We start from the raw sequence: 25,860 nt of genomic DNA, 5'->3' as shown, positions 1-25,860 counted from the left end.
GCCATCTAATGGGGATAGGGTATTCCGTTGGTGGAACCCCCTCTGAAGAGGAATAGAGGGGCAGGAGGGAGAGAAGGCCAGGTGGGCATGGGCAGCGTCCCAGGGACAGACCTTTAAGAGGAGAGGAGAGGCACGGGCTCAGTCGATGCAGGGTCAGCAGGGAGGCCAAGGCAGGAGGGCATGCTGAAGACACCACTACCCATGTCTCAAGTGTTCAGGCAGTGCTCCAGCTACTTCCAGATGTCCGAGGTCCAGTGCTGCAAGAGACTCCGCCTCTCCTGGGAAACAGTGACAGTAATATGTCACATGATAGGTCCAGAAATCACCTCCAACCCCGTGTTGGTGGTTTTGAAAGTCACAGTAACCCTCAACTTCTATGCTTCCAGTTCTTTTCAGGGCTCAGTGGGGGATCTGTGCAGCATTTCTCATTCAGCAGCACACAGTTGTGTCAAGCTGGTGACTGATGCTATCATTAGACACGTCCGCACGTCCATCCACTCCTGGAAAATGAGGCAAGCCAGGTGGAGAGAGCACAAGGCATTGCTGCGATAGCTGGGTTCGCCCCTGTCCACGGTGTAATAGGTTGCACTCACGGGGCCATCAAGGCACCAGCAGGTGAGCCTGGAGCTTTTGTAAACAGAAAGGGGTTCCACCCAATTAATGCTCAGATCATCTGTGACCACAGGGCACACATTCTCCAAGTTTGTGCCCGTTACCCTGGGAGCTGACACGATGCTTATGTCTTGCGGCACTCACAGGTACCAAGGCTGTTTATGGCTCCTGCATGAGTGGATGGATGGCTCCTGGGTGACAATGGTTATCCCTTGAAGAGGTGGCTGATGACCCCAGGACTGAGGCCGAGGAGAAATACAACAGGAGTCATGTCTCCACAAGGCTGGTGGTGGAGAGGACCATCGGGCTGCTGACGATGTGCTTCCCCTGGACCAGTCAGGGGGAGCATTGTAGTATCCTCCAGAGTGTGTCTCCCTCATAGTTATCACATGCTGCACCCTGCACAGCCTGGCTCTGGCAAGGGGGGACCCACTGGAGGCTGAGGGAAGCGAGGCAGCTCCACAGGCCACGGAGGATGACTCAAGTGATGGCTCAGAGGAAATGCCTGGGGAGGCGCAGGGTGAGGACCTCGAGGCAGAGGACAGGAACCCCCATGGAGGTAGGGACACCAGGGATGCTTTGATCCAGCAAACCTTCTGCTAGGCATCCAAGGCCCCATCAAGCCAATAGCACTGTCTCCTTTGCTAACAATCGATAAATGAGGACCCAACCCATTACACTAGCACTACACAACACCATACTTTTACAAGCCTGTGCTGCAACTGGCATCTATTCATACCATCCAGCCAACTCAGCCCATTTAAGTCAAATAAATGTTTATGTTACTTCACATAGACAAATAAAGTGTCCATCCCTAACACAAGAGTCAAAATAATTAATGCAAAAAATGCCACCCATGACACTCCCCGGCTGTGCTCAAGGTGCATCTGCGGGTGCTGTGTCTTGATGCCCCCTCCCTTGCTGACAGTGGCGTTGAAGGCAGCCTGCTGACTCTGCTGTCCTGGTGGCCCTGATGACCTTGGCGGTCATCCTCTGGCCACTGGAGCCTGAGTAGGCTTCACCTGGGAGGGTGTATCCAGCCCCATAATGGGGCACTTCACAGTCATCGCAGCATCATCAGATGCAGCGGCCACTGGCAGAGTGGTAGAGGAGCCTGGTGCCCTCGTCCAGAGCACCCTGAGAGAAGCCCATAGAGACAACAGGCAGCTCTCTGACAGCATGAGGTGCATTTGCACCTCCCTACTCACTATTGAGGTCACTGTCTGTGTGAGGGTTTGCAGGTCCGAGTGCAACCCCAGGAACCCCTGAGTATGCTCCTGAAGACTCTCCATGAGAGTTGCCACTCTCTCAATGGAGGGGGCTGTGCACTCGGTGTTAAACGCAGAACTCATGCTCTGCATGGAATACTCCATGATGGAGGCCATGGCATGCAGACCCTCATGGATCTCCGCCAGTTCTCCCCGCACATCCTGCTGGACTTCCAGCATCCGCCTGATGGACGACTCCAGGAGCTCGTCATCTGCCTCAGACGCAGCATGGTCCTGGTCTCCAGCTGTGCCCCCACTATCGGCTCCCTGGAACCTCTCTGCCTCCGCCAGTTCCTCATGCGAGTGTGACGTGCCCTCCCCGCTGTGCATTACCCGCAGAGCTGAATAGCTAATGCCCACCAACGTGTGAGTATTTGTGCTGGTGCCTGGTTCAGAGAGACAGTGTGACACTGGTACAGGTGTGATGTCTTCCTCGGATTTCAGTGGGGGGTCCTTGGGGTCTTTGGCAGCTCCTGCAGATGGCGCATCTGCAGGAGGAAGGTAAAAGATCAGTACATTCAATATCATAGTCCCTATGCATGCTAGGCGGGCTGAGGAGACAGTGGAGACCTGTTGCATGGTGTCATCTGCATTGGAGCTTCAATGGGCTCTCTGGCTGTGAAGTTCAGTTTCTGATGAAAGGAGCCCTAATGTTTCCAGTGCCCACCTTAGAGGCTTCTGTCATCTGCACTCTTACCTTCATCTGAGAATCCTGCCTCACCTAGACTGGAGGAGCGAGCTGGCCAGTGGCATTCAAGCTCCACTTTCATACTTTGTGTGAGGATGCACTCCTCCAGCCGTTCTGCAGCACTCCACAGCATTATGACTGCTCTTCTCCTGACAGGGAAAAATAGAAAGCCTCATTATTGCTCTGTCTCCCTGAAGGTCCTTTCCTGTTTCCCAACCGCCCTCCCACATGGGCATTGTGGGGCTTCGCACCCTGCAATGCACTGAGGCCAGTCGTGCTGACATCCCAGCCTTAGCAGGGCAGGCTTAAGTGCCAGTTGGCGTATACACTCTTAGATCCCTAAATGTTCCATGCAATGGGCACCCAACTAAAATTCTCCACACAGGTTCATGTCATTTCTGCACTTACCTTTGCTGACCGCAGCAGACCATTGAACCTTTTGTGGCACTGAAGCCACGTGCGGCGCACCACGTCGTGCCCACTGACCTGGGCGGCGGCCTCTGTCCAGGCCCTCTTGGTCAGCATGGAACTGTAATCTCTTGCCATCCCTAGACATTAGGATATGCCGCCTTGGCACTGGCCTCCTTGACCAGCACTCCCAGGCACTCATCTGAGAAACAAGGGGCAGAGTGCCCACCCAGCTTGCCTTCCATGATGATCAGGTGCTGAGGCCATGGCTGCAAACCAGGACATTTGTTGGATTGCATTCAGGGAGCTGCCTCTTCCGTTTTTGAACACTCCGCCGTGTCCCCATTGGACCTGGCGCCTCACACGTTCCCACCCCCGTGCACGGAAATCAAATGCAGCAGTCGCGTTTCACGCTGGGCAGGCCTTAATTGGCCACCCAGCGTAAGATCGCGTCCAAAACGCAAACTCGGTCAGGAGCAGGTTTTACATCCCTTTCTGGCCTTGCCGACTTCGGGCGCACCCCAAGGGTAGAATTCAGGTCTAGGTGTATAACCCAATTTATTCATTTTCCATTTCTGCCCAGTTTGCAATCAAACTGTACATTAGGTTAGGTTCCGCCAGATTACCGTGCAGACAGTGAAGATGAAAATTTATCTTTATATCGGCCGAGGTATTCAATCCGTTTAATTCACCGAGTTTATCTCCCAAACTTTTAGCATTGCAATACATGAACTTGGCTTTCTTTTTGTCCATATTTAAAGCAACTTCTTTTTTCTTGACTTTTTCCACCAAAACCACTTCATTTCATTATCTCAGCTCTTTTGCACAGCTTACAATTAGTTGATCTAATTTTCCCCCTGAACTTTTTTATTCCTTCTGGTCACTGTAGTTTTTTCTAAATCATTCTTATTTGCATACCAAAATTATACTTCTACATGATCTTCTTGGTTATTTTTGTTGCTCCCTCCCTCCCTAGTTAAACCGGTTCTTCATTTCCCTATTTATCCATTTTGCCTGTATTAGGCAAACTCCCTTTTAACTTCAAAAAGTGCCAATCAACATCTGCCTTTCATAGGATCAATGACAAAAATCTATTATCCTCTTCACGCCTTAAAACCTGAACTCCCTTTTTCAGTCATAGTCCATCCTTACATGCTCTCCGACTTACATTTCTGGCCCCTTATTTCCAGAACCAGTCCCAATTCCCCATAAAGTGGGGAACCACTTCTTGGACACCGCCCCTTTTTAGCCACTTATTGCACTCCCTAATTTTCCATTCCTTCCCTATTTAAGCAGCGCTGTTTGAAATCTTACTTCTAAATTTCCTAAACCTCTCTTACTAAACTTCAGATCATTCCTTTTTATATCTGTGGGGAGAACCTTCCCCCCGTCAGGGGGGATTGTGCGAGGGTGGGTGGGCGTGAACCCAATCGGCACCCCCGATCGGGTCCGTGCCGACATTTTATGTGGGCGGTCCCATGAGCCGGGACATGTCAATGAATTTTAAAAAAAATTTTATTCAATTTTTAAACTCTTCATGAAACCTCATCCTGCCCGTGGATGAGGCTCCATGAGAAATGCGAAGGCCGCCTGGGATCTTCGTCTGCCCGCCAACCTTAACGTTGGATGGGCAGCATTCTTAGCTGCTTCAATTGACTACTTAATGGCCTTTATTGGCCGTTGACATTTCGGTGGGCATGCAGACAACCCTGGCATGCGGCTGCCGAACAAAATATCGCGATGACGTTGGGATGCACACCCGACGTCATCGCGCATCATTTTACACGTCGGCAAGCGGACCCCGCCCCCGCTTGCCAACCCGAAAATTCTGCCTTATGTGTCTCATGATGGCTGTCTGCTCTCTCTCCCCCTTATATCATTTTTTCCAGTCTTTGTGAAATGGTCCTTATCCTAAATACCTGGGAGGTAACGGACATCCGGGACTCTGTCTCTAAACCACAAAATAATATCCATCCCGCTAGATAATGATCTCTGAGTTCCTTTGCAATGCAAGCTGAAGTGCTAACCCCTCTCAAGTCATTTTGTGCACTTTGGAACCTATTTAGTCCACTTGATACTCCAGCTCAGTGTCCTTACCTTCTCACCAGGAGGCCAGTGCTTCAGATTTGTTGGAGATAATAATTTACTCAAGAGTGTTTTTTCTCTAGTCAGTCACTTCTTAGCCAACGGATAGTCACCACTCCTTCCTCTACCACTGCCAGCTCCCTGCCTCTCATCAGAATGGCTACCTCTGAAATTCCCATTCCAAAAAAGCCTCACTCCTTTCCCAATGTGTGGGTTGTCTCCAATTCTGTCTGAAGTTCTGTGATCTCAGGCTTAAGTAATTTCAGTTGGAGATACTTCTCACAGGTATGCTTGTCTGAGTCAACACATGTTACTCCAAATTCCCACATCTTCCAATTACACATCACTGCTCCTTCCTGTGCCATCATTCTTATGGAGGACCCTCACCCATAGCACTCTATCCTAGGCAGAAACTGTACATTCAGGAAGTGAGAAAATAGGTCAGAAAAGTACTACACTGGGGAAAGGCAGCGAACAGTCATCAACAGGTATTTAATTCTGGCACAAATACTTGAAGACGCTTGCTGGTGATATCCTATAACATTGAAAGTTGGTGAGGGCAGGAGGAGTTCATCTAACTTCATGATCTGAGTGGCTGCCTGCGCCGCTAAGAATGCATGTCAGGTACTCATCATGAAAAGGAAGCTGGAAATTATGACCTAGAGTTTTGCCATGACCTCCCTCAATATTTCAGGAAAGATGTCCAAATTCCCACCTTATCCAACATTGGGATCAATGGCACAATTTAAGCCTAAAGTACCCACTCTGCTTCTGACAATATTTGATGTCAAAAGAAGGAAGCCCCAGTGGAACCAAGCCCTACCCCAAATTCTCCCTATCATTGATTAATACAGCTGCAGCATCCTCCTCAGCTCAGGAATTCCAGGCCCTATGGCTTCCTTGAGTTTGTTGTATTTATTAAACTGTGATCAAACCAGGTGGAGAAAGCTGCAGTAATTCCTATAGTTGCTGCATTCTTTTGTATACTTTTGTGTATGTTTTACACATATTTGTACTATTGAACTAATTTCAGTAGCAGGTTAATCCTTGGATCAATGTGTTTTTGCATGAGAATTCTGAAAAACTCAGTAGAGTACCTTAGACCATCCCAAACACTTTGGTTTTGTTCATCTATATTTACCATTTAGTATATATTGATTTGTCAGATAATATATATAAAACAAACATTGTACACTCTGTCAATGGCAGTGTATTGTGGAGATAGCAGAGTTACAAATACGTAAGTGTGATATTAAAAGTAAATTGAGCACAGAAGCTGTTAAATTGTTACTCTTGTGAAAGTTTGTGGTTTTGTGCTAAAATGAACCTTTGCATGACCCAGACTTCAGCCTGGGGTCTGATTTGAAACAGAATGGAAACTGCCCTGGAGCAGTGTCGATGAAAACATGAAAACTTACAAAGAATTCCGGTAACCCAAGTCATCGGAGGCAAACATCCAACTAAAACATGGGCTTTTTTACTTGAGAAACAGGTTTAAGATTTGAACCAGCACTTGAATAAAAGCCTGATGTAGAATTTCTGAGTGATTAAAGAAAAATGAAACTGTGAACACAGTTCCTCCAACTGCAATGATTGTATTCCACAAAATCAGTACCAACGCTGGGTCGATAGCAGGTCATCCTGAATGAAGCGCAACGTGGTCTCTCTGTTGTGAAAAGGGCAATAAAAATTTTCCAGAGCACTTGCAAGCTTAAATTTACACAAATAGCATGAAGGGACTCTCGTGTTCCCTAGCCCAGTTGCATAAAGCCCATTTGTCCCTCCACCTCTACATGGCTAGAGTTTCAACCAGTCGTATTTAGTGCATATATGTTAATTACCCCACAAAATGAACTATTATTATCTGATTCACCTGCAATTGAATAACACTGCTTATTTAAATTTAAATACAATAATCTTCTTGGTGGATTTGTTTTTAGGGATGAATTTCCAAATTGTTTCTGATTCTATGGCCAGAATTTTATGACAGAGAAAAGGATGGCAATGGAGGCGGGGATCGGGGGGAGGGGTTGGGTGGGGAGGGGGGCATAAAATTATGTGGGATGTTGTCAGGTCAGGTCCATGGCATCATCACAATGGGCCACAATTATATAAGTGGCGCATGCAACTTGTGATTCAAGAACGAGCAACTGAGGTTGTTTGTGAGGCAATTAAACCTGATTTTACGGGCCCCTCCGAATTTTTCAATTGTGAAGTGGTGGTGATGTTCGAAGCCTTGGCAGCTGTTAACAGGCAGCAACAGGGCAGGAGCTGTTGTTATCGCTGTACTAGGCAGCCATGCAGTGATGCCTTTCAGTTTATTTCTCGGGGGCGGGTAGGGGTTGTGGAATTGCTGGCAGCATTGCATCACCTAGTGGAAGGGTGTTCCAGTTAGACCAGTAGTGCCCAGCTGGCATGGGCATCATACATTCTGCAGGAGGTTCCTCCAATGAGGAGAAAGTGCATGCACATGGATCAGGACAGCACCAACTGCCTGGCCACCTGCAAGGGCACCCTCTTGATGGGGAAACGGGGGAAGACTGCAGAGAACACTGCGAGCAGCTGCCAGCATGGAGATGAGTTATCCAAGATACAGACAAAGGATGAGTAACCTTAAGAGACAGTATCGAAGATTGGATCTGTTCTGAGAGACTGTGTTTGATCTGTGTGCCAAGATGGTGGAGGGAGTGAGCTCTGATTGGAATGTTGGGCATCCGATGCCAGTGGCTCTCAAAGTCACAGTGGCCCTGAATTTTAAACCTTAAGTTCATTCCAGGGCCTACTACAGATATGAGCGGCACCCCAATTTGTTGCACACCACTTCATCAAGATGGTGACAGATGCCTTCTTCAGGAGGGCCAACCTGTACATCAATTTCCAATCTTATGTGGAAAGTCAGGCTGAGATCCAGGGGATTTGGCACCATTGCTAGACTCCCCACAGTGCAAGGACTCATAGACTGCACCTGAGGCCATCAAGATGCAGGCCAGCCAAGGCTTTCATTAACCAGAAGGGATTTAATTCCCTCAATGTTCAACTTGTCCATGACCACTGGAAGTGGATCCTGCAGATGCCTGGGAGCTGTCATAGTTCTTACATTCTCCAGCACTCTCAGGTGCCACAGCTTTTCACATCCACTCCCCCATGTGCCTGCCCCTGCACAAACATGGATGGGTACTTGCCGACAAAGGTTGCCCGCTGAAGGGACAGCTGGTGCCACCAATGAGGAACCCAAGGACTGAGATAGTTGAATGCTATAACGTGAGGCATACTGCAACCTGAGCCACCATCGAGCAGGCCATCGGTCTCCTCAAAATGAGATTCAGGTGCCTTACTGATCAGGTGGCATTCTTCAATATGTCCAGCAAGGGTGATTCAGATTGTTTGATACACAGCATGGCATTGCAAAGAGAGAGGCCCTGGCTACTGAAGACATAGGGATGAATTTTACATGTGCCCAGTGGGTTTGTTTCCTGCGGTGGGGGGGGGATGTAAAATAGGGCAGGTGCCCACCCCACCACCTTCCTACTCACCCCAAGCTCACCTCCATAATATGGCAGACAGGTGGGCACTGAAATTGGCAATTAGGTTTGTTATCAAGCCAATTGACCCTGATAATATGCTACCCACGCTGTAAAATATTTGGCATAGGCAGCCAGGTGGGGGCAGGTAGCCCAAATTTTTCACTGAAATGTTTGAAGGGCAGGAAAGAAGTGGGGTAGGGGGTTGCCCTTTAGGGGCTCTCCTTTACTGATCATGGGGTGGCCTCCCCCACTAAGTTTGAATCCCCTCCTTCCTACCTACTCCCTCCAAGCCTCCCGCCCCTCTCCCTAACCCACCCAAACCATCCTGACCCAAACCCCGGACTTACCTGCTCCATGGACCTTGATCTTCTTCTGCAGTACTGGCAGTGGCCACTTTTGCCTCCTGGTGCCACCGGGACTGATAGAGCAGCCAGCTGGCAGCTCCAAATGGTGGGACTTCCTCCCCAGTGAGGGGCAAAAGCCCCACTCAGCCCTCGTTAATCCACCCCGCTGCATTTATGGCTGCGGAGTGGGTCGGTGTAGAGCATATCGGCCCCATACCAATGTTATTTATGGGGGTGCATGCCATCCGCACACCCCTTCCCCCACATTATTCCACTCATGGTGGAGCACAAGGCGTCTTCAGACAAGGAGGGTGATAAGGAAGTTAAAGAGTAGCCACACATCCTGTTAGGCATGAGGGACTGCTTGGAGGGTGCCAAGGTCAAGGTGCAAGGGAGGCCTGAGAGGTACTTGCACTCAAATGTTTCTCATGACCCTTACTACTTCAGCCATCTAAACAAATAAAGATCCACATACCAAGCACAAAAAGCCACTCACTTTTGCTGGAAACCCAGACACACTTGGCCACAAGCACCTGTTGTTTCTGCAATGTGTAAATGATGAGCACTAATGCCATAGTCATGCCCATGACTTGGGTCGAAACATGCCACTCTTGCAGTGTGGGAGGTCCACTAATATTAGATGGAAACTTTCATAAAGCAACTCAAACATGTATTATATTAATCCTCACACACAAGCAGAGAAGCTTTAACTGTCTAATCACCGGTGAGGCCCAGTGCATCTAGTGTGTTTTCCAAATTCTTTTCCATGTTCTCCTATGTCATGCGGCCCAGCATAAACAGCTGAGGTGAAGGCAGGTTGCTTAACTTGCAGCTCATGGTCTGGGATGACCTTGGTGGTCATCCTCTGGCTGCTTGAGGCCTGGAGTGCCCCAGCTTCCCCTTCATCATAACAATGAAAGGCTTTGGTGTCACTGGCAGAGGAGCTGAGGAGCCACTGTCTACAGGAGAAGCACCCTGAGAGGAGCCCCCAGACACAGGGGTTTTCTTGAAGTATGAGCCTTGTGGGTTGTTCAGTTCCCATTTAACCTGGTAATCACAATTCAAATTGTGTCAAAAGCCTTATTCATTCTAACAAATTTCCTTGTATCTGTGGGTTTATTTTACCTATTGGCCAATGTTACGGTACACGTGGGGAAACTGTAAACCAAAGTGACCAAATTCACTGAATGACCCCCCCCAAGCGAAGAAATTAACAACAAAGTTTCACTTTTTGTCCCTTTTAAATTCATAAATCAGAATCAACGCAAATTAAATGCAAATTTACAGGTGATTCATGGTTGGTATGAAGTATAAATTACACTTGGATAGCAGATAGCAGAGATTATCTCACTGAGCAGTAGGTAGCCCACTCTCCCTGACAGTCCCCAGTTGAACTACATAGGTCTTCCAAGCTGAATTCTTAATCAAGTTGCAATTTTGGGTGCCTTAAAGCAGGAAACAAGGAGAGAGCTGGAGTGAGGGGAGAGTATAAAACAAGAGGTCGTGGCCCATACCATGTGTGGGGTGCATTGGACCACATGCTGCAAATCATTGTATTGAGGAGGCAGCCCAAAGTAGCATCCTGCCTGTCTCAACAAGACCGGGTGTGCAAAGATCACCAATTGTGACCCCCCAACAGAACCTGAAGAGTGGTGTGAACAAATTTGTAGTTGAAGATCCGTGGACATAGTAACAAGAAAGGGATTGAATGGACGTAACTTTCAGCTGTGAAGGGGTGGAGGGTCTCACTGCAATTGCCCTCAGTGTCCCCAGGCTCAGATGGGGAAAAGTCAGAAAGGATCTCTAGTCTGAGCTGTTTACTATGACTCCCGTTGGAAAGTGCATATCGATCGATTTCAGGGGAGAGTAGGGCCAGTGTTTGCTCAGGTCAAATATGAATGGCCTATCATTACTCACCAATACTGAACTCAATACTCCAGATGTGTTCTCACCAATGCCCCGTATGGCTGAAGCATAACTTCCCTACTCATGTATTCATTTCCCCTCGCAATAAACAATAATATTCTATTATCTTTGCTAATTGCTTGTTGCATCTGCACCTTTAATGATTCACATACTAGTATACCTATATCCCTCTGCATCTCAGAGCTCTGCAATCACTCACTGTTTAGATAATATGCTTCTTTTTTATCCTTCCTGCTAAAGTGGACAACCTCACATTTTCCCACATTATACTCCATTTGCCAGGTCTTCGCCCATTCACCTAACCTATTTACATCTTTTTGTAGCCTCCTTATGGCCTCTTCATAACTTACTTTCCTTCCTATCTTTATGTCATCAGCAAATTCAACAACCACACCATTGGTCCCTTCATCCAAATCATTTATCTAAATTGTAAAGAGTTGAGGCCCAAGCACTGATCCCTGTGGCACACCACTCATCACATCTTGCCAATCATAAAATGAACCATTCATGCCTACTCTGTTTCTTGTTAGCTAGTCAATCTTCTGTCCATGCCAATATGTTACACCCTACACCATGAGCTTTTATTTTCCGCAATAACTTTTGATGAGGCGCCTTATTAAATGTCTTCTGAAAATCTAAGTACAGTACATCGACCAGTTTCCCTCTATCCACAGCACATGTTACTTCTTCAAAGAACTCCAATAAATTGTTGAACATGATTTCCCTTTCACAAAAACCATGCTCACTGCCTGATTACCTTGAATTTATTTAAGTGCTCTTTCTGTCTCCCTCCCCTTTTGAATAAATGAGTTACATTTGCTGTTTTCCAATCTAATTGAATCTTTCCCAAATCTAGTGAATTTTGGAAAATTAAAACCAATGTATCAACTATCTCACTAGCCACTTCTTTTATGACCCCAGGATGAAATCCATCAGGACCCAGGGACTTGTCAACCCGTAGTTGCAACAATTTGCTAAGTACTATTCCTTTGGTGATTGCAATTTTCTTGAGTTCCTCCCTCCCTTCCAATTCCTTACTTACAACTATTTCTGGGATGTTAATTGTATCCTATATAATGAAGACCGATGCAAAATACCTGTTTAATTCATCTGCCGTCTCCTTATTTTCCATTATTAACTCCCCAGACTCACTTTCTAAATGGCCAACACTTACTTTGTTAACTCTTTTCTTTTTTAAATATCTGTAGAAAATCTAACTACCTGTCTTTATATTTCTAGCAAGCTTTCTCGTCTGCTCCAGTTTTTCCCTCCTTATCAATCTTTTAGTCATTCTTTGCTATCTTTCATATTCTGTGCAATCTTCTGACCTGCCACTCATTTTGTCAGTGCAGGCCCACTGCACTAATCACATGTGTTCAGCTGCACAAGAAACAATGCCCGCTTGTGGTAATTAAAGGGACAGGCAGCTAACTTTCAGGTGAGATGTTTTTGAATTACTTCCGCTGTGAAGAAATTTGTGGAAGTGCTGTGACTTGCTAATGGAGATCTATTGGTGACTTGATACATCCATTCAGGAAGGGCAGAAGATTTTGTCAGCTGTCATCTGCACCAGGCATGACAACTGTATTTAGTGCCTTGATGTCTGCAACATGACCAATCAAAGGAGCAAAGGCTGCAGTGAAGGGAATCTCTGCAAAGAGGGAGGTGAAGGAAGCCCTACACACCATGCCTTTTCTGAGAACACTTTCATACTTTCATCTGAGCCAGGAGCAATGCCTGAGGTCACTCAAGCTCACCAAGCAGGTAGTTACAGAACTGTGTCACCTCCTTCAACATGACCTGGAGCTTCACACAGGGTGAGGACAGTGGCTGTTACTGGCTGTTAAGCTCAAAGTCACATGAAACCTCTATGCTACTGGATCATTCTAGGTAAGAGTGTGCTACATATCCAATATATCCCAGTATATCATCTATTGATACAACCAGGAGCTGATGGACCTGTATGCGAGGAGAGGCAATTACATTGCATGTTCTCTCAGGAGGGAGAAGCAGGATGAATGGACAAATGGATTTTCCTGGATAGTGGGATTTGACCGGCCATATAAGGTCATTGAAATTTCTGCCAGGTCCTTGGAGCTAGACTCTGGGAATGCACCTCCTTAGCCATCTGCTCCAATTGCTTTCAGTGAGTATTCTTTGAGGACCTCCAGGTTTCCCATTGAAACATGGTGTTTTTCCTCCTGTTCACCTCAATGACTAAGGCCTCCAGTGGCACTTTTGTGAACAATGAAATCCTCTCTCTGTCCTGGTGCACTATTTCCTTTCACTCCAATTTCATCATAAGCAGTCAGCATCAGGCTCCTTTCATTCCATTTTGTTTCACTTAAAAAGAGTGAGACTGCCTTTAAGAGCAGAGGCTAGCTGGAATACATGCCAGCCTCGCAGACTGTCAGGCCCCTTGTCAAGCGTGCAGCCAGACACAGTGGTTTTGGTTTGCATTGGGCAGCGCACTAAAAATCATTGTAACGTGGAGAAGCACAAATTTGCACCCTGCCAGCCTCAACAAGACTGGGTGCAAGAAGATCATGAGTTGTGACCCCCCCACCGGCATCTGAAGATTGGCGTGAACAAATTTGTAGTCAAAGATCAGTGGACATAAGTAACAAGATAGGAATTGAATGTATGTAAACTTTCAGCTGTGAATAGGCGGTGAATTTCACTGCAATTGGCCTCAGTGTCCCTAGGCTCAGCTGGAGAAAAGCCAGAAAGGATCCCTAGCCTGAGTTGTTTACTGCATGTCCCATTTGGGTGCACATCGATAGATTTCAGGGAAGAGTAGGAACAGTGTCTGCTCTGGTCAAATGTGAATGGCCTGTCATTATGCACTGGTTAAACTCACAGGTATTACCTGAGCAGCCACGATAGGACCCCAGCTGAAGAAATTTTATTTTAAAGTTTCAATCCAGTTGTTCTTTAAATCATAATGACCCTCCAACAATTATGAAACCATTTATTTCTTACCGAGACTTCTAGATCAAAGGTTCTTCAAGGATCAGTGTTAACATGCAGCATTTCATGGGTTATGAATCACCGCTCTCAGTTACTTCCAGTAAATCCTGTGATATACAGGATTGGTCATAATGATTATAAATAAATTTCTCTCAATTAAAGGCAAAGAACTGTGGATGCTGGAAATCCAAAACAAAAGCAGAAACAGAAATACCTGGAAAAACTCAGCAGGTCTGGCAGCATCGGTGGAGAAGAGCACAGTTGACGTTTCGAGTCCTCATACCCTAGCATTTATTTCCTGTTCTGACTGAAATCGAATGAAAGTAAAGTTCATTCATTGCTCAGAACGGGATGCTTTTAGAATGGGAACCACCTCTGTTTCATTCCTCTTGTTTTTCATAATCATGGCGGTATTCTGTTGGAGTACACTAGAGTACACAAGTATTTTAAATAGTTTTCTTTATACTAATATTAAATTCTGACATTGTCAGTTGTGGTAAATCCAGTTTAAAACGTGACAGCAAAAAGTAGCCTGTCGGTGAATGCAAAGCCTGATCCAATGGAAATGGTCTGAAATGGTCTGATAACTATGACTAAATATGTGCATGCAGTTTCCTACATTTTCCTATGAGGATGAAAGATCAAGTGCCCAAATATGGCTTAAACTGATGGGAAATACAGGAAAATGGTGTGCTAAATGCAAAGCAATCACCCTTTATTTCAGAGAAAATTTCATATTTTATTAACTATTTTCATCAGAGAAATAGATCCTTGATGGCAGGAGTTATCGCTTTAGTTAGAGAGGAGCAATGTTTAATTTCACTTATAAGTGTTAAAAATTCACAATGAAACTTTCAAGCCCTGAACACAGTCAAAAACTGAACAAGCTACAGATAAAAAATGTAATTTAAAGATCAGCATTTGAAGTGGAACCTGAAGACTGCATTGTGCTTAAATTATTATCTTTTAATTAAATTAGAAATAGTAATTTAAAGTTTGTGTTTTGCAATAAAGCTACCTGTACATGATTACTAATGTGTATTTATATGTGTGGATAAAATGTATGTGTTACAAAATAACACAAGACAGATTTTTAACATGACCCACACGTCTGACTCTATCAGTCTGTGAATGAGCAGTGTTGCTGCATTAACGATTCCAACAATCAGCAGTGTTTTGGATGGTGGGAAGACAGAGCGGATGGGACTGTGGACCTCAGATAACTGGCCGTTCCACCCCAGCCTCACCGACACCTGTGGACCTGGACGCATGGTGCCTTTCAAGCTCCAGGGCCTCCTGCTCAAAACTGCTCAATATTACCAGCTGGGCCTGGCCACCTCCAGTGCGCAAACGCTCATAAGCACTGTGCGCATTTTTCTCCTGCAAAACAGAGAAGACCAGTCATTGGGGCTAAAATCGCTCATGTACTCTGCACGCCACACCCCAACCATAGTGACCCATCTGAGGCCTCCAGTACCTTCTCTCCAAGCTATTGCTGATTGGTCACAAAAATATAGTATGGCTGCTCCCAGCGCTAACCCCCCCGCCCCTCCCCAACGGCCACTTGGACACATTCTGCGTCCAGCACTTTCAGAAATACACGGTCTTAGCTCCCATGGCAAGGAGTCGCAACTAGGTGCAGCGCCAAGGGCACCAGATGGCTCGGCCACAAGACCTCGAGGCTCCTCTTCCACCATCTCATCGCCGTGAATAGGACATGTGTTGGAGTTCTGAATATGCGCCTAGCTGCATCTCCTGCAGGTTGCCCCCACATTAGTCATGTGCGACTCAGACAAACACATGGTGCGGGGAGAACCCATCTTCTAATGAACCACTCAGGCTGACGTAAGCATGGTCACCATTTGCTTGCCCATCCAGCGTGTGACAAATACCCAACATGAGTCAATGAAGTCGCGACAGAAATGTGTTTCTAGAGCGTTTGGTCTCACAAACAATGAGGAGGATTTATCATGTTCTCTCCTGAGCAGGAAGCAGACATTGAGTGTTAATTTTTAGCAGCTGCTCTCTGTCATTGTTGGGTATTCCTTCTCTCTCTTGTAGAGAGCTGGAGGAAGAGAATACAGCACTCAATCAAAATCAGCTGTATATTGCCAATTTGTTCAGATTTCCACTTCTCCTGAGTCATTCAATAGAAACACATTTAAATGTATTGTTAATTCCTCAAGCTTGCAAATGAAATGGCAAAATCATAACCAGATAACCAACAATGTCATTTATTAACTAATTGTGGATTTTACTGGAAGGGATAAAAATACTTTGGAACCAAACAATTGGAGGAGTGGAGTTGGCATAACTGAAAATCTTAGTAACATTTTATTCCAGGTTGGTTCCAAAGCAAAATAGTTCAGTAAACCAACCTCATCTCTCATTTGGAAAGGGGAAATATATTGATTATTTATACAAGTGCGTTAACTTTGGCATGTAGAGGTATTTGTAGCTCATTTCCTCACAGTACCTGATGAAGGGAAATAGAGAAGTGAAGATGAAACTACTGGAAATCTTCAGTTATTATTGATTCATTTATTAAATAGCTCACTGCCAGAGGAAGACAACTCTAATGTCTGAACATGTAATCTTTGTATAACCTTTAATTATTTAGGAAAAGTGCCTGGTGTAACCTATAGAATCTAATTCACTCACATCAACTAACATTTATAATCCAACATTGGTTTATTTTGCTGAAAAGATGTGTATGTTCATAACTGGTCTGATGCTAAAGGGTTCTTTTGGGAGATATTATTTTGGAACATTGTGGTTTTATTGCCGATTTTGCCATAAATAATAAATTGAATTCAGTATAACAAAGCAAGGGGAAGTAATTGGACTTTGTCATGGTTATTTTACAGTAATGGAGCAATAACTTGCACCCCAGTCCACAACAGGGGTTTGGGTTTCACCATATACACATAAGCAGCTTTCCAGGGGCCTGTGATGTCTGCCTGAAATATGCACTAGGCCTCACAATTACATAGAAATGAGAGACCTATTTTCAGGGCCCCTGCACTAAATTTGGCGAGCAATGAGCAAAGTAGGCCAGACTTCTTCAGTGTTTGCTGAGGCCTAAGCAGCAGTCAACACCAAAACGCATGTTTATTTTTAATGTTCCTATGTAGCCAGAAGGAGCAAAAGTTCTCCACTCAGCTCCTGAATGCTGCTACCTGCCAGAATTGGCCCATGGAGTGCATGCTCTGTGCACAGGGAAACAGGCTGCAACCAACCAACTTTTGTCCCTAAATCTACCTCACATTTTCACTGTCTGAAAACTCCTAATTCTAGCTTTCAAGCACCTGTTCCAGGTCCTGAAAGTGACAATAATTATCCTGCAGCACAGTATCTTATCCCAGGATACAATTTCAGATGATGCAGAGTGGAGGCAGTTGCTCTTCCTTCCCCCTTCCTAAAGATGTTCACTTTGGCTGGGACTGATTTCATGGCCAAAATTTTCCGTTAGGCGGGCGGGCGGAACTGGTGCTGACGCGGGCCGCACCGCCATTTTGTGCGGGCGGGCCTATTAAGGCCCGCCCAGCACATTTCCGACTTCCTGGAGAGTGGGACTCTGAAGTTTGCAGCGGATGTGTATACACCGCCGGGTCCAATGGCGACCCGGCAGTCTGTATAAAGAAAGGCCAGGCAGCCTCTTTTAGGCTGTTCACAATGGCCAGCTGCAGGTGGCACTGCAGGGGGTCTGCTCAGCAGGCCATCGTGGAGGGAAGGCCAGAGGAGGAGGGCAGGCTGTAGAGTGTGGGCCAAGAGCAGGGCAGGCTGCAGGGTAGGCCAGCAGGGGCCAATGTGCTCCTCACCTTTCTGATGACTGCCTTGCTGGCCTCCTCGAGGAGGTGGCAGCATGGCGGGATGTGCTGTTTCCCCAGGATGGGAGGAGGAGGCCCCCCCCCACGTGACGAAACGTGGCTGGGAGGAGGAGGCGGAGGTGGTGAGCTCCCGCGACATGCTGCGGCGCACCTGGAACCAGTGCCGAAAGTGCTTCAATGATTTGTTGCGCTCTGGAAGGGTGAGGACAATGTTGGTGTTGGGCATTTAACCCAGAGGTAGCCTTAGCCTTTGAGGGTCCCCGCCTCCACCCCCAACCTCCCCTCTCCTCCCTTCTAGTAAAATCTACAATTAGTTAACAAATGACATTGTTGGTTATCTGGTTATGACTTTGCAATTTCATTTACAAGCTTGAGGAATTAACAATACATTTAAACGTGTTTCTATTGAATGACTTGGAAGAAGTGGAAATCTGAACAAATCGGCAATATACAGCTGATTTTGATTGAGTGCTGTATTCTCTTCCTCCAGCTCTCTACAAGAGAGAGGAGGAATACTCAACAATGACAGAGAGCAGCTGCTAAAAGTAACACTCAATGTCTGCTTCCTGCTCAGGAGAGAACACGATAAATCCTCCTCGTTGTTTGTGAGACCAAACGCTCTAGAAACACATTTCTGTCACGACTGCATTGACTCATGTTGGGTATTTGTTGCACGCTGGGTGGGCAAGCAGATGGTGACCATGTTTGCATCAACGTGATTGGTCATGAGAAGATGGGTTCTTCCCGCACCATATGTTGGTCTTAGTCGCACATGACTAATCTGGGCGCAACCTGCGCGAGATGCAGCTAGGCGCATACTCAGAACTCCAACACATGTCCTATTCACGGTGATGAGATGGTGGAAGGGGAGCCTCAAGGTCTCGTGGCCAAGAGCCATCTGGTTCCCTTGGTGCAGCACCTAGTTGTGCCTCCTTGCCATGGGAGTAAGACCATGTGTTTCTGAAAGTGATGGATGCAGAATGTGTCCAAGTGGCCGTTGGGGAGGGGCGGGGGGGGGGGGGGGGGGGGGGGGGGGGTGGCACTGGGAGCAGCCATACTATATTTTTGTGACCAATCAGCAATAGCTTGGAGAGAAGGTACTGGAGGCCTCAGATGGGTCAATATGGTTGGGGTGCGGCATGCGCGTGCAGAGTACATGAGCGATTTTAGCCCCAATGACTGGTTTTCTCTGTTTTCCAGGAGTAAAATGCGCACAGTGCTTATGAGCGTTTGCGCACTGGAGGCGGCCAGGCCCAGCTGGTAATATTGAGCAGTTTTGAGCAGGAGGCCCTGGTCTTGAAAGGCGCCATGCGTCCAGGATTACAGGTGTCAGTGAGGCTGGGGTGAAACGGCCAGTTATCTGAGGTCCACAGTCCCATCTGCTCTGTTTTCCCACCATCCAAAGCACTGCTGATTGTTGGAATCACTAATGTAGCAACATTGCTCATTCACAGACTGATAGAGTCAGACGTGTGGGTCATAGACAAAAGTCCCTCGGCCCTTCGAAGATGCACGTGTCCAGCACCTTCCAAAGTCGCCTTATCCCATTTCTGACCACTATCCCCATGGCCTTGTATGCCATGGCATCGCAACTGCACATCCAAATACTTATAACATCTTAGGAGGGTTTCTGCGCCCACCGCCCTTTCAGCCAGTGTGTCCCACATCACTGTGTGCAAAAGTTCCTCATCACTTCACCTGTCAACCTCATGCCCCTTACCTTAAATAAATGCCACCAGGCTAGTCATCCCTCTGCCAAGGGGAAAAGTTGCTTTCTGTCCACCCTACCTATGCCCCTTATTATGCTTTGAAGCTCAATAATGTCACCCCTCAATCTCCTCTGCTCCAGGGCAAATATCCCCAGTCTATACTATGTGTCCTCATAACTCCAATTCTCCAGCCCAGCATGCATCCTGGTAAGCGACCTCTGCACTCTCTCCAATCCAATCACATCCCTCCAGTGAAGCGCTGATCACAACTGCACGCAGGGCTATAGCTGTGGCCTCGGCAGCGTTTTCTGCACTTGGAACATGACCTCCCTGTTCCTACATTCTATTCCTCGGCTAATAAAGGCAAGTATAGCTTTTTTCCTTCTTAAACGCCTTATGTACCTGTCCCGCTATCTTAACAGGCCTGCCGATTTGCCCAGCAAGGTCCCTCTAATTGTCTTTATTTTCCACAGTCTTACCATCGCTCGTGTATTCCCATACTTTGTCCTGTCCAAGTGTATCACCTCACACTTATCCACATAACATTCCATTTGGCATTCCTTAGGCCATCTGACCAGCCCGTCTGTATCTGCCTGTAATGTTTGGGCCTCTTCCTGACTATTTGCCACCCCACTAATGTTCGTCTCCTTAGGTTCTGGAAGGTTGAGCACATTATGAGCCTGGGGGAAAGGGATGAGGTGTGTCACTGTGTGGACACTAACTGATCCACTGTCCTTGTTGTTATTTTCAGCATCATCAGAGCCTGTCCACCAGGAGGAATTGCAGATGCCCTCTCTCACACCTGAGGACCCTGAACTGTCACTTGTGTTGCACCATTTCAGCGAGGCAGGCACCAGCGTAGATACTAGCACCTCAGTGGGAATTGTAACATCGGCTAGTGTCCCGGGGTACAGTGGAGAGGGCACTTCACAATTGCTGGAGGAGCTGGCAGAGACAGAGAGTGCCCATGGCGCCAGCAGCCAGAGGACTGCAGGGAACAAGGCACATGCTCAGTCAGTGCATGATGATGTGCCTCTGGAGTCGTCCGCGATGCAGCAGCTGCAGGAAATGCGGCCGGGTGTGCGGGAGCATTTGGGAGTGATACATGAGACTATTCTTCACTTGGTGTCTGTGGTGGAGGAATCCACGCGGAACATGAGCGATGCCATGAGCCTCATGTCAGAGCGTCATGCTTCCTCCATGGAGAGAGTGGTGAGTCTCCTTGAGAGGGGCTTCCAGGAGAACAACCAGCTTCTCCTGGGGTTACGCTCTGACCTGCAAGCCCTCACAGCGCCAGTGGCCACAGCTGGTCATTGGCAATGTGTGAGATAGTCTGGGCACCAAGTTTCCCAGCTCATTGCCCATCCATCTACGGTGAGCAGGGAGGTCCGAAGCAACCTCACGTCGGTGCAGCAGCTGCCTGTCATTTTTGCGGGCTCCTCTCAGGGTGCTCCGGATGAGGGCAGCAGCTCCTCCACCCCTCTGCTAGCGACCGTTACATCCATTGAGGCTGTGACACTCCCAGGCAGGGCCAGCACAGGCTCCACGGGCCAGAGGACATCCGCCAACGTCATCGAGGCCAACAGGACAGCAGGGTCAGCAGGCTGTCTCAGAAGCCACTCTGAGCAATGGGGCTGCACCAAGACGTAGCACCCATAAATGTAAGCATAAGGCACCTTAGGCACACCACGAGTTTCTCACTGGTGCTTTTGTGTTGGCCCTAGATTAGGGACTTATTATTTTTTGGAGTTGTAAAAAGGTTTGGGATTAATTTTGTTGGACCATACGATGGATCAAAATAAAATCCACATGTGTTAACATGGCTGAGGGTGGCTTCTTTGTGCTGCATTTGTATGTTTCTCAGACATATCATGAGTGTTTGAGTGGACATTGAGGTTTATGTGCAAAGCCCTTAGTTGCAGCTGATGAAGTGGCAGATGTAGTATTTAAGTGCCGCATATGGATGCGCCAGGCAATGCTGATCCTGCAGATCCATGTGTGTGGAGCTAGCTGAGGGTTCGCTGGATTAAAGTCTCCCGGGTGTCCCTGCCTCCTTGGTGTAGTGCCAGGTTAGCGTTCAGCCCCTCATCATCGCCCTGTGCTTCCTTATCCTCTGAGCCACTGCTGGAGTCATCGTGTGCACCTGCAACCACTGCGTCAAGGTCTTCATCGTCAACTGCATCCCCCCTTTCCAGCGTAAGATTGTGCAGAGCGCAGCATGCTACCACTATCAGAGACGCGATCTGGGGGGTACTGGAGTGCGCCCCCTCAGCGGTCCAGGCATTGGAAGTGCATCTTGAGAAGACTGATGGCTCACTCCACCACAGCCCTCGTGGTGCTGTGGCTCCTATTGTAGTGCTGCTCAGCTTCTGATATTGGATGGCAGAGAGGCGTCATGAGCCACCTTCTGAGGGGATAGCCCTTGTCACCCAGCAGCCAACCATCCAGCCGAGCCGGAGCACTGAAGAGCCCCGGCACTTGGGAGTGACTGAGGATGTAGGCATCGTGGGAGCTACTTGGGTACCTTGCACAGACTTGTAGAATCAGCATCCTGTGATCACACACTATCTGCACGTTCATGGAGCGGAAGCCCTTCCTATTGACGAAGGCACCGGGCTCACCTGCTGGCGCCTTGATGGCCACATGTGTACTGTCTATTGCACCCTGGACACGGGGGAAGCCAGCAATGGCCACAAAGCCTCTGGCTCACTGTGTCTGATTTGCCTGTTCACAGAGGAAGTGGATGAAGGTCAATGCCCATCTGAACAGAGTGTCTGTAACCTGCTTGACACAAGTGTGGACAGCTGATTGGGAGACACCGCACAGATCACCCGCCGACCCCTGGAAGGAGCCAGAGGCATAGAAGTTGAGGGCAACTGTAACCTTCAGAGCCACTGGCATGGGGTGTCTGCCCACACAGTAAGGGGAGATCTCAGGGCCAATCGCCTGACAGATAGAGTTGACTGTCTCCTTTGACAGTCAGAGCCTCCTTCCGCACTGCACCTCAGTCATATTGAGGTAGCTGCTTCGCCACCTGTATACCCTGGCAGCAGGATAGTGGCGTCTTCTGTGGCCCCTTGCACCTTGGACAACCTCTTGGCCCAGTGCCCCTTGTGCTTGCGCCTGTACTCCCAAAGGTGGCTCCCCTGGAGGCTGATTGTCCAATCCTGGCCTCCTCCATATTCTAGCCCTCCCCTCCTCCTCAGAGGAGCTGCCTCCAGTGGACTCGTCAGAACCCATGGCCAGGCTAAAGGGAGGCCTCTGGAAAGCTGCAGGCCTGATAAAGATTCCTGACTGCAGAGTGCTGAGCTGAAGCTTCAAAGTACAGAGGAAGCTGCTGGAATTTGTTCTGAGCTGCTACAGATCACACAGGCAAGTTTAAAAATCTTTCTGCAATAAATATTTCACAGACCAGATTGACAACCCCACTGAGCCTTCTTATCCCGCCTGTGGATGAGTTTTATTAAAAAGTCGCTTACCCACCTGTCTGTTGCACCGAGCTGAAGATCGCACGGGTGTCTGAAAATCAGTGTCGATTGCCAAGTTAAGGGCCTTAACTAGCCCGTTAATTAATGGTGGGCGTGCGTTGCACTTCATCGCATGCCTGCCCAAAGAAATATCGCAATGGCGCACGGTGACGTCAGGGCGCTTGCCCGATGTCACCGTGGGTCATTTTACACACTGACATGCGGGGCCCGCCCCCTGTACGTCACCCAGAAAATTCTGCCCCATGGATAGCAGCAACTCTTATCTAAATATCTATCCTTCATGTATGGTCAGTAGTTGATAGACTGCAGCGAAACAATTGAGTCCTACGTTATCCACACACTTATACATAGCAGTAAAGATTAATTAAGAGGAACAGGAATTTAGTCCAGATCAGACAGATACGGATTAAATCCAGAGCCTCTTGGTTGCATGGTTCACTACTACAGTAAGCAGTGCTTTTAATAAGTGAGGAGTCTAGGGTGCTCCAGAGAAACAGCAGTTGATAAGGTATCCATGAAGTTAATTAATGACAGTCGAAGGAGCACAATAGTTTGTTTCTGCTCCCAAGAAGCCTTGTTCTGCTGTTGTTATAGTGTACGAGCATAAAGGCTCCATGGAAATTAGGAAGCAGAGAGATGATTGAAGCATGAAGTCATATCCAACTGTTCTGGCATACTTGACTCCTGATCCATGCAAATTATCAGGAGGTAACTTCCTGGGTCCACTCTGCTGAAGAATCACAGGTCATAACGGCCTGAATTTACAATTTGAACTGCCAGCTGGTAAAATTACTCCCACTAAAATACAATATGAATGTAATAAAATAAACCAAGTCATGCAAAGCTATATTTTAACTATTAAATACCAGCTCCTGGAGTCTAAAAAAATCCTTTATTATTAGGGCGAAAAATCATGCAAGAAAATTCCTTTTATTTCAGCATGAACAGCACTTGGCAACCCAAAATCTGCCATAATTTCCAAGACACTCGTCTCATTATACATTGCCAAAATCTAATTAGTTAGAAATTAGGCAAGAATATTTATTCAGATTAATCTGTGATTGCAAGGTGACATCAATGCTGTACTATTAAAAGATCCTTCCTGTATTGAGGCAGAAAGGCATTCATTGGCCAGAATTTTTCAGTCAGCGTGTGGGGGCGGGCCTGACACGCCGACGTGTAAAATGACGTGCAATGACGTCGGGCGTGTGCCATTTTTCATTTTCATTCTCAGTCACGCTCTCTCGTGATGTTTCGTTCAGCGGGTGCGCGCTGGAGTCGGCTGTGTGCCCGCCGATAATTGATAGGCCTATTAAGGCCAGTAACAAAGTAATTAATGTCATGTTTACGCTGCCTGTCCAGCCCTAAGGTTGGCCGGCAGGCAGAAAAGCCAAGCAGCCTTCACGCTTTTTAGGAAACCTCATCCACGAGCGGGATGAGGTTTCCTAAAGCTTTTACTACTTAAATAAAAAGTTTATATGAAAAACTAAAAACATATCTCATCTCATGTGACACAGTCACATGAGGGGATATGTCTCATTAAATTTTTAATGTCTGTAAATTTAAAAAAAAAACGCTTCAATCTCCCTGAGGCAGCTCCGTGCCTTAATTGGTACGCCCATGTAAAATGGCGGTGCGGAGCCAATCACGGGCAGCGGTCAGCTCCACGACCACCGCCGCCCGCTCCCGTCGAGCCCATCCAACGTGGGAAAAATTCAGGCTGTTGTGTTCTTAATTAAATTCCATTAAACACGCTATTCGATAAACATACAAACCGCCTAAGCAAAGGGATTTGGAGCCAATAACACTGCTAAAAAATCTGGTTCACTGAGAAATGTTTTTCTTCTCAGTATATAGTTTGTACTGAGGAATTACAGCTGCATCGGCGTTAGTTATTTGTAAGTGAAAGATTGTGAGAATTAGGGATATTATTGAGCATGCAGAAACAAACAAAAGATAGTTCTTGGCACATGGAATATTTCCTTTGCTGTAAATTGTTTATGTAAATAGCTCTCAACATTTAGACTTTTCTTGCCAATGCCAGCTTACTGCAGGACCCAAGCAAAGAATTGACTAAAGATCTGACAAAGTAGGCAACATGGCTTTTTATTGAAAGAGTTCTCCTATTCACATCACACAGAGGAAGATTGACTTGACTGATATGAAAGAAAAAGAGATAATGGGTGGAATTTAATGTCCTCCCTGAGATGGGCTAGGAGGCAGGGGGTGGCCCATTTAGTCGGGTGAGAAGGTATGATGTGGGAGCACCTTCGTGGCTTTCCCTGACTAAGTCCAGAAATGGAAGGGTCAAGGATGGCCTTTTTGCTCAGAGGCCAACTGGAGTCTTAAATGACCACTTTAGGGCTTCACCCTGCCGTCACAGATATTCTACCAGTGGTGGGCAGGGACCACACCAACATAGGCAAACACTAGTAGGTATGCCAGTGGCCTGGTGGGTGGGCCCTCTTTATCCGGCATCCTGAACCCAAGGGCGGGACCCTGGGGAAATCACCCCCCCACCCCTCCTTGACAACAACCGCTCTCCTCCCCCTTGCTGCAGCATCCCTGACTGGTCCTGGTGATCCCGCCTCACTCACCTGCACTACAGGGCTCCAGTAATGATCCTTCACGTAGGCCCAATTGCAGTATCAGCAGTAGTCACTGCTCTCGATGGTGCTGCCATTACTGGAGAGCTACCAACATCTGACTGGCCATCAGCTCTCAGGGTAGGATATGCGCCTCACACCAGTAGGTCCAGCAAGATGTTGTTCCCGACGGAACTAGTAATCTGAAAAGCAGCTAGTCGGCTGCCTGGTTGGGACTTAATCCCAATAGGAGTGGCCACCAAGTTGCCACTGCCTCTCCATCTGATGGACAAGCCCATCACCGTGACCATTAAATTTATCCCAAAGTATCTGATTTGAGCAGAATTGCTCAGTAGGGACAAAAAAACCTTCTAAAACTACAATCCTAATGGCTGGAAAAATACTAACCCGCAAAATTAGTCG

At 47.3% G+C, this 25,860-nt stretch overlaps 2 pseudogenes; one reads left to right on the top strand and one right to left on the bottom strand.

The window, feature by feature from the left end:
• The first annotated feature begins 15,736 nt into the window (after window positions 1-15,736).
• On the top strand, window positions 15,737-15,917 carry LOC144689279 (small nucleolar RNA U3; annotated as a pseudogene).
• Window positions 15,918-18,126: 2,209 nt separating this feature from the next.
• Window positions 18,127-18,312, bottom strand: LOC144689278 (small nucleolar RNA U3; annotated as a pseudogene).
• Between the last annotated feature and the right edge of the window lie 7,548 nt (window positions 18,313-25,860).

The sequence above is a fragment of the Cetorhinus maximus genome, chromosome 13 (genome assembly GCF_964194155.1).
Source record: "Cetorhinus maximus chromosome 13, sCetMax3.hap1.1, whole genome shotgun sequence".
In the NCBI taxonomy this organism is placed as follows: Eukaryota; Metazoa; Chordata; class Chondrichthyes; order Lamniformes; family Cetorhinidae; genus Cetorhinus; species Cetorhinus maximus.
This window is presented reverse-complemented; position numbering and strand designations above follow the sequence as displayed.